Raw genomic sequence first — 9,063 nt, 5'->3', positions numbered from 1 at the left:
TGCCCGGACTTGTACCTCGGAGGGTAACTTTCTAGGTGCAATCCCATGGTCATTCATGACCGAGGGGATCTCTGATATTTATGTATATATATATATATATATGTATCTATATGTATGTATATATATATATATATATATATATATATGTATATTTATATATATCATCATCATCATCATTTAACATTTGCTTTTGATGCTGGCATGAGTTGGACCATTTGACTGAGGACTGGTGAAACCAGATGGCTGCACCAGGCTCTAATCTGATCTGGCAGAGTTTCTACAGTTGGATGCCCTTCCTAACGCCAACCACTCCGAGAGTGTAGTGGGTGCTTTTACATGCCACTGGCACAAGGGCCAGTCAGGCGGTAATGGCAACAGCCATGCTCAAAAGGTGTTTTTTGCATGCCACCTGCAAAGGAGCCAGTCCAGCGGCACTGGCAACAACCTCACTTGAATGTTGTCTTTCATGTGCCAACAACATGAGTGCCATAAGGCGACACTGGTAACGATCTTGCTCTATTGGTACTTTTTACGTTCTACCAGCAGGGGAGCCAGTCAGTGGCCCTGGCAACGATCACGCTCGGATGATGCACTTAACGCTCCACTAGCACGGATGCCAGTAGGGATCTGGGTTCTCAAGGATTTCCATGATATCGAGTTTGGAATCCTGTCATCTCTTAGTTGCCAGACGTGGCTGGCCAGTGATGCTACATATCTCCTTTCCAGAACTCGGAAGGAAGACCTATGTCTGGAGAGACATTGCTTGAAAGAGTTCCCGGAACATCTAATGCATTTCCATGGACTGTGTTTTCGGTGCTGTACCTGCTGGTATTGTTGTTGCTGCTGCTGCCAGTGACGTTGTTGTTGGAGCAGGGACAACTGGTATTGGCATCGCTGGAGGTGATGGTGGTGGTGGTGGTGGTGGTGGCGTCGGTAATGGTATTGCCATTGCCTGTTATGGTGAAGCTGCTGATGTTATTGTGGTCCTTGTCACCAATGACGAAGAGTGCTTAAGGTGACAACAACAACAAATCTAAAGAATAGAAATATTTTAAACAATGGAAAAAATTTTTTGTTGTGAAGAAGTCTCATGTTTCAAGTAGATCATTTCATTAGTGGGAAAAGCAATGTCACAGAATTTCAAACTTATTTAATTTTTAGTCTTCCTATTTCTCTTATCATTTCCGCCATTGTAACATCAGTCACAAACAGTCCCATCCTTCAAATCTTTATGAAATTATTTGCCTTACTGCATGCTTTGGGAGTTGTTTTAAATTTCTGTTTTATGACTTTTGTTCAAAATAACAGCAAGTGCCAGCCATTGGGAAGAAAGTGGTAAACTTACATTCACAAGCCAGTCTCTATTCCCAGTTGTAACAGTTTTACTCTCTCCAATGCTGCCCATCCCACCTCACATCATTCAGATTAAAGGCATAAATGTCTCCAATTTTGTTTCTCAACTCTGCTTACATAACATTCTTAGAAATCAATAGAAATCCTACTGACAAAGTGTCCTATAAAACCTCTGTCCTGAAACAGATATGACTTTAAAAAAAGAAAACTGATGTTTAAACTATATGAAAGTGTTTACATGTCTTTGTTTTACAACTACTATTATTATTACCTCTGCCTTAGCGAAGGCAGGGGTATTGTTTTCAGTTGCGTTTATTTGTTTGTCTGTGGACAAGATATCTCAAGAGCCACCGGATGGATTTGGATGAAACTTTCAAGAATGTTTGGCCTCATGACTGGCACAAACTGATTAGATTTTGGGATTGATCCAGTACTGGAGAAGGATTCTGGATAATTTTTTGTTATATTTACTTTACTTTACATGATTACAATCTTACATTAACTTTCAAGTCTTTCTCAATTATCTCCCTTTTTGAATGGTGAATTTGTTAACTTTGGCTTGTATTAGATAAGGATAAACCATTTATTACTGTACTAAATTTTCTACAGCCACCTTCACATTTCATGACCACCATTGGGATCAATCAGGTACCAGACAAGGATTCTAGATTATTTTTCTGGCTTTTTTACTTAATTTTTGAGAGCTGTCGAGTTCATTTTTAGTATTCTCATTTGTGAGAGCAGTCGAGTTTATTTCAGATATTTGCATTTTAAAAATCATCTCTGGTTAATCGTTGAGAGGATGTTGGTGTTGCCTTGGCAGAGGTTTGTTCTCTCCGAGTGTTCTTGTTATCATTATTATTATCACCACTACTAATAAGGTGCCGAATTGTTAACACACTAGATGAAATGCTTAGTGGTATTTCACTTGTCACTGCATTCTGAGTTCAAATTCCAATGAGGTTGACTTTACCTTTCATCTTTTTGGGACAGATAAATTAAGTACCAATGAAACACTGGGGGTCAATGTAATCGACTAGTCCCCTCCCCCAAAATTTCAGGCCTTGTGCCTATAGTAGAAAGGATTATTATTATTACTAGGTTTTTACCCATTGCTATGCTGATGGTAGAAATATCTGTTAATCATGCACTTACCTTCTTTTAATAGTAGACTGTTATATAGTGAAAGTCTTGTTAGTTACTATGGTGACAACATTCTATCAATCTTTCACACACACTTTCTCTCTCTTGCAACAACAATAATGTTTTTTTTTTTTTTTTGCTTGAAACAAATTTTAATTCTATCTTACACACACAAACAATCAAAATACAACTATATTGTTATATAATGAAAGTTTTTTTTTAAAGCTATGTAGCATTGTGTTGACAGATTTACACTTAAAATTCTCAAGTTTTTAATCAAAACTTATTAGTTACTATAGTGGAAACTACCTGTCTATTTTTCATACACACTCTCTCTCTCTCTCTCTCTCTCTCTCTCTCTCTCTCTCTCTCTCTCTCTCTCTCTCTCTCTCTCTCTCTCTCTCTCCCTGTATTTCTCTGTCTCTCTCCCTGTATTTCTCTCTCTCTCTCTCCTACCCCTTCTTCTAAAGATACATTATAATGTATATTTTGATTCCTACCCTTTCCTTCCCTCTAACAGATGTTGTGGCAGACAAAGAAATGGAGATCTGCTTCATTTTTATAATATAATATTTCTGAGTTCAAATTCCACTGAGATCGATTTTGCCTTTCATCCTTACAGGGTTGATAAAGTAAGTACCAGTTGAGCTTGGGTTGCCCTGTGCCAAAATTTGAAACCATTATTATATTTATCATTATTATTATTATTATTATTATTATTATTATTATTATTATTATTAGGCAGTGAGCTGGCCAAATCGTTAGCATGCTGGATGAACTGCTTACCAGTATTTCGCCTGTTACTATGTTCTGAGTTCAAATTCTGCCAAGGTCGACTTTACCTTTATCCTTTCAGGGCTGATAAATTAAGTACCAGTGAAATGCCAGGGTTGATAAAATCAAATAGCCACCTCCTCCAAAGTTTTAGGCCTTTTGCCTATAATAGAAAGGATTATTATTATTATTATTATTATAATTATTATTATTATTATTATTATTATTATTATTATTATTATTATTATTATTCGGCATTTCATCCATTTTTATATTCTGATTTCAAATTCCACCAAAGCCAACTTCGTCTTTCATCCTTTCAGGGCCAATAAAAGAAATACCATTTGAGCACTGGTGGTTGACGTAAATGACTGGCTCCTTTCCCCAAAATTTCAGGCGTTGTGCCTATAATAGAAAGTATTGTTGTTATTTTGGATTTCTATCTCCACTTGATTTCAATAATCCTGTGATTGTATTGCACATTGATAACTATCTTGGCGTCTTTCCCTCTCAGTATATTATTGTTGAGTTGATTGAATACTGAACAATTGGATGGATGAATGGCTGTTGTATTATATTGTCACCAGCTCTTAATTGTGTACTTACTCAAAACACTTAGCTTCCAAGTGGGTTTTGTTTTTTTGTTTTTTCCACGTAACATTGCAACAACTAATTGCTGCAAACAGCAGCAGTGTTTTAAAACTGATAACAGATTAGTTAACCGAGTCTATTGAGTTCATTATCCTTTTGTGTCAATAATTTGAAGAGGTACTAAATCAAAATGTCCTCTTTATTGGAGACCGAACACAATGGATTGTTTTTCACACACACCCTCACACATATTAAATATGTGTTGTATGTTTTTGAGGAAATACAGATAAAATTACAAAATATAAAATCTAACTGTTCTTTCAATATCAATATTCATGTGACACTACTACTTGTTAAATCTTTAGAGATTTGTTTTTAACTTTCAAATTTAACTAAAAAACTAAATTCCATACATATTCCAGTTATGCTATTGAATATCAATAAAAAAAATACAAATGATGTTTTCTGCAAGTCACATTGCCTCAATAAACTTGACATAGCTCAACAGAAAATAGTTCCAAATATGACATTCCTCAACAAAAGATAGATTGATATGTAAAACTGCTTTCCACAGTTAAAAGTAATGAAATTTTCAATGGATATATGTTTTCTGCAGTAAAACAGTTAATATCAGAATAATTATCATTGCTGTTTTTTCTTGAAAACTGAATCTTTGGATTTACTTACGGTTATATCCCTAACAAAAATTTTGGTACTTTTCACCTAATTTCTTAATTACATTTGGAGCCTTCAGAGAAAAAAAAATTTTTTCCTTGCCATTCCTGTCAGAATATAAGAAGAGAATTGGTTGAAAGAAATGATATCTTGCTTTCAATCAAAACTTGTCCATGCAAGTTTGTCCATGCTTGTTTTCTGACTTTTAGTTAATCCTTGTCTCATGCATTCTGCATAATATAAAACTTTCCTTTCATAAGTCTTAAATTACTCTGGTGATTGAAAAAAAATATTGGGATTGTATATCATATGTGATGCAGGAATGCCAAGGAAAACATGTGTCCTATCTACTACATGTGATACACAGGACAGGCAAAGAGTTAAACAAAACGACTTTGAAATGATATTCAACAATCAGCAGTGATTTGTTAAAAATTAAATTTTCTTTTACCATTATAATGTAACTGACAATATATATATATATATAACTTTATATTGAGAGATCAGTTAAAAAAACCTTTCTGCCAACATTTTTTTTTATTCCTGTAGACGTTTGTGTTGTTGCCTCTTTTACATGAATTATTTGGAGATTCTTTTGATGGCTTTCAAATTACTATTGATCAAAAAAAATCTGTAATGTCAAAAAGGGGTTTTAATTCTTTGCAACCCAATGAATAATTAAATTAGATGCATGCATTTGAACCACATGAAAACATTATCCTCTATAATAACTCAATAGGCTGGATTCAACCAAAGCTATGTCTTAAAGTGCTTATATCAGTGAAACTTTATACATTTGTTTGTAAGAAAATTTACAATATAGACATGGTTTAAGAAAAAAAGGTTTTTTTTTTAAACCAGAGAAACTGGTGATATATGTGTGTGTATGAAAGTCATTAAGTCATAAGATTCTTTTGAAAATATATGAAATGAAAGCATACATCATAAATATGAAACCTTTATAAGAAAGATTGGTTCATAGTATAAAGAGAAAACATTTTTAAGCATCAATTGGATGTATTGGATTTCCATGCGACTTTCTTTGTCTTTGTACCTATATATGTACATACATGCACACACACACACACACATAAAATCAAATTTCCTACAGATGATCCTCAGTGTATGTATATATATATATAGAGAGAGATATTTATATGTATGTATATATATCCTGCTTTCGGGTATAACTAGTGATGTTGCTTTCAAAATGATAGAGAAATTATTTTAAACATTACTAAAAAAAAAAAATACATATCAAGCAAATGTATGTTTATACACATGTGCAGATGGATGGATGGATGGATGGAATTATGAACCACTTACAAAAATTGAAGTAACTGTTACATAAAGTGGTAATATGATAATTCCTACGAGAAACTTATTTTGTGTTGATCTTATTTTTTTTTTCTGTTATATATTTCAATGATGAAAATGTTAAACAGCCATTTAAAAATTTAGATATTACATTTCTAATCTTTATTTGTGGTTATAAATATCTAACCTTTTAGCATCCAGATTACTCAGCTTATTTATTCACATTGGTTTGAATTAATCACAGCTTATTTCATAGGTTTGATAATACTTCAGTGATGCAATTGTTTGTATTTAGAATGACATTACAGGGTAGGTGTGAGAAGCAAGTTCTGATTTGAACATAAAGAAAAGAATATTTTGGCTGGATATGACCAGATTAAATGTTAAAGCAGTGGTTCTCAACCGGGGTCCATATAAGATTTTTGGGGGTCCATGCAACAAAATAGTAAATTGCAGATCTACAATAGTATTTTAAGGGCTCCTGAAAAAATTATGCTTTAGATGTACGTATTGGTATTTATTGCAGGAAACAGCTAGATTTCTTTCTCTAACGTTTTACATAGTTCAACCTACACCAGTTAATGTATGCAAAACAAAATAGGAATTTTGAGAGAAGTTTCTATAAAACTAGTTTTTAAACATCGAATAGTTATAGGGGTCCACCAGAATAAAATAGCAATCAAAGGAGACCATAGGTAAAAAAAGTAGCTGAGAACCCTTGTGCTAAAGGGTTAAAGGATTTAGTGCCAACTTACTGTAGCACAGAACGTTATTTCCAGAAATTGGTTTTGATTTTTGGCTCAACTCCATTTCAGTTATTTTCACCTCCATAGCTTTAAGTCTTTCTTTAGCATTCAGATTATTATGTCAAGTTTAATGTTTATTTATTCACATCGATTTGAATTAATCATGCATTACCTTGTAACTTTGAGATTTCAATGGCGTGAGTGTTTATTTTTAGAATAATATTGAAGGGTAAGTGTAAGAAGCCAGATCTGGCCAGTCTGAACATAAAGCCAGTAGAATATTTTGGCTAGATATGGTCAGTTTAAATGCTAAAATGTTAAAGAAAATGTGAACGTTATGATTTCATATACTCCCTTGTCTCTATAAATTTGAAATTCTCTTTCTATAAAAATAAAGTAATGACTTTGTGAGGGCAATATAGTGACAGAAACAACCAAGTGCTTGACTACGGCTTATCTCTATATTATGAATTAATATCTTGCTAGGTTTTATGTCTTTGGTGACTAATAAAGATGATGAGTATTACATACAGATACTGATTCAATTGATTATATTTCTTCTCCTCAAAAACTGATCTTGTGCTGAATAAAAAGAAACCAATATTATATGAGAGTGGGGCATGTGTTTTAAAGTAATATGTGAGCTTTTGGTGAGCTGCATCTACAATATTTTAATTCTCTTCTCCTTTTACTGTTTTTGATAAAAGAGAATGACTCTCCTCAAACACAATAAAATATGCTTCCAAACCAAATACAAAAACAAGATAAAAATGAACATCCATTTTAAATGTGAGGCTCTCTGTTATTGGAACTGATAATATTAATATAAAAGGAATAGGAAATTCCTGAACTATTTGTATTTAATTTTATGTTCTGGGTTCCAATCTCACCAGGATCCACCAATCAAAATTAACTCTCTCTCTCTCTTCTGATAAATTTGCAGCCTTGTGGCAATTTGAGGAATCCTTATTTATTTTGGGGTATAGGATGTGGACGAAATTATAATAGTGAGACAGTTTTGTCTGTTTTACAATATCTGAATTAAATGTTTCAGGGGGTCAATAAAATATATACCAACAAGATGTATGTAATGGTATTGGTATGTTTGTATGTTTAACCAACTCCTCTTCCTAAAAAAAGAAAAAAATATGACTTGAGCTAAGACAAAAAAAAAACTACCAAAACATTATTATGAAAATAATGGAGTTTACATTTAAACAACAGACTATTGGAACAAATGCTTTAGAAAATTCAATTTCTTTTGTATAATAACTGAATTCATATCCAATTCTGCTTTCCATACCTTTAGGATCTGAAATGCCATTAATATACTTGTTCCAAAGGGTGATTTTTCCCATTGCTAATTGGCTTTGTGCCTGTTTGTAAATAAAAAGTCCTTATAATTGTGGTAGATCCTGTAGTGCAGCTGTAATTTCTTAATGGACCAGGTTCATTACTCAATTACAATTAGTTAGAATATTTTTACATATATTATCATTAATGTCCTTGGGGAGGAAAACATTAGTGCTAAAACAATGTCATTTATTTTTCCCTTTCAATGTGAGGCCTCATGCCAATGTAAAGATTATTATTATTATCATTATTATTATTACTCCTATTATCATTATTATTAAAGACAAGTTGAGAGAAGCATTAGCATATCCATAGCAGCATCTCTTCTGGCTCTATTTTCTGCGTTTAAATTCCTCTGAGGTCAACTTTGCCTTTCATCTTTTTGGGGTCGATGAAATGAGTACCAGTTGAATGCTGGGGACTGATGAACTCAACTTACCCCTCCCCTAAAATTTCAGGCCTTGTGCCTCTAGTAGAAAGGATTATTATTATTATTATTATTATTATTATTATTATTATTATTATTATTATCATTATCATTATTAATATTATTATTATTATTATTATTACTTTAGTTATATTTTGAACATATCTGTGATAGTGTATTTTGCCAAATAATCTAACAAATATATACATACATACGTGCACACATGCATATATATATACATACAAACTAAGACAGGGACAAATTACAAGTTGATTATTTAATTAATTGACATTTAAATAAATATTTGTTGAAACACAGTTACTATAAGAAAATGTTCATAGATGCTTTCATCTCATTTTTTTTTTTTTTTTGCCAAGTATGAGGTGGATAGTTTGTTGGTGGTGTCAAATTGTTATTTTATTATTGTTAATAAATTACTTTAGACATTCAATAAAAAAAAGAATTGAATAAATGATAAATAAATAAATTATACATGTTAAATTTGTTCAGTTGTTTGTATATTTTATTGATTTGACTATTGATTCATTGAATGTACTTATTGTGAAATTCAAGAAAGTAGACTGAGTGCAAGTGAACTGAGACAGCATCCATGCTCCAGAGTGAGATGATAGGAAATGGCTGTTTGGTTGCACTGGTGATTTGGCACAGTTGACTGGACACTGA

The sequence above is a fragment of the Octopus bimaculoides genome, chromosome 13 (assembly GCF_001194135.2).
Source record: "Octopus bimaculoides isolate UCB-OBI-ISO-001 chromosome 13, ASM119413v2, whole genome shotgun sequence".
Taxonomy (NCBI): domain Eukaryota; kingdom Metazoa; phylum Mollusca; class Cephalopoda; order Octopoda; family Octopodidae; genus Octopus; species Octopus bimaculoides.
The sequence above is the reverse complement of the archived record's forward strand: the minus strand, read 5'-3'. Positions refer to the sequence as shown.